The following is a 1,454-nucleotide window of genomic DNA, read 5'->3' as shown; positions in this document are numbered from 1 at the left end:
ACCCTGTCAGACCCTTCCGATGACAGCAGCGACGGAAGTTCTTCGTCATCGAACCCATCAATAAGAACTAGTACGATACACTCCAACGACTCGGACCTTCTAAAACTAGGCAAGTTGAACAGACTAAGCCTAAGGAACGAGTCCAGCCTCCTCCTGGCCCTACTGAAGAAGGATAAACACCGAAGCCCGCATGTCAAGGTCAAAGGACCAGACCCGTATAACGGTGAAGCCAACTACGATAAGTTCGAAGTTTGGCTGGCAGGAGTAAGAACTTATTTTGAACTAAACAAAGTACACAGACGAGATGAGGTCAAACACCTCCAACACATGTTGTGTGGCAAGGCCGCAACATGGTTCGTATCAACTATCGCTCTGACTCCGCGAGATTGGACTCTCAAATCAGCCGTCAAAGCACTGTTTGATGAATGTTTCCCACCAGAATTCCGACAAATTCAACGAGATCGTTTCGAACGTTGGATGCAACGTGATTCCTCGGTTCAGGAATATGTCAGGGAAATGGACCGCATCAGAAACAGAATAAGCGACATCACGGATAGGCAATTTGTGCAACGGGTGTTCAACGGACTGGATCAATACTATCGCATCAAATTATTAGATTATGGATTTAGTCCTGACACTGGGAACATAGATGATTTAAAAGCGATCGCCATGAATGCCGAAAGAGCCAAGAAAATGGTCAGGTATGAAGAGAATCGCAAAAGAAACCAGAACCGACAAGGTGAACATGGAAAGGACAAGCGCCCACCTGAGAAAGAAAACAAGAAATCCGAAAAAGATAACAAGCCCGCTAGGCAGGGTGAAGAGAAAAAAGAAAAAGACGGTGACAAAAGGTCTGGAGGGCGCAGGAGCAGATCCTCAAGAACGAAACTATCGAAAGAAGAAAGTGATGAGCTAAGGGCCAAGGGCCTATGCTTCAACTGTAAACAATCAGGACACTTAGCGAAGGACTGCCCAGTAACTAAAGAGACCCCGAGCGTGAGCGCGCGCTCTGTGAACATAAACGAACTAGAAAGTTTGATAGAGGGAGATTGCTCAGGAAACATCTATGCAATAAGCTTATCGATGATGAGCAAAGTGGATTATATTGAAGCTAATGCTGCTAAATCTAGAGGGGACAAACTCCGAAAGGAGGGTGCAAAAACTAACTGACGGTCTTGAGCGCACAACTGCCACTCCCAAAGATGTTACACGCATCCTACCGAAGGGAATGGTGATTAAAGCACAAGTTAACGGTCATATTTGCCGAACCTCATAGACTCTGGTTCACTGGCTGATTTCATTTCCACTACATGCGTAGACCAACTCAAAATCCCAACGACAAAACTATCAACCATCCTCCCGTTCAACTGGCAGTTACAGGCTCAAGGGTCAACGTCCAACTGGAGGCATCGGTTTCGTTCAAATACGAAGACATTAACTGTACAAAGCGGTTT

The sequence above is a fragment of the Cantharellus anzutake genome (genome assembly GCF_015039405.1).
Source record: "Cantharellus anzutake strain C23 chromosome Unknown EI90scaffold_346, whole genome shotgun sequence".
Classification (NCBI taxonomy): Eukaryota; Fungi; Basidiomycota; class Agaricomycetes; order Cantharellales; family Hydnaceae; genus Cantharellus; species Cantharellus anzutake.
The sequence above is the reverse complement of the archived record's forward strand: the minus strand, read 5'-3'. Positions refer to the sequence as shown.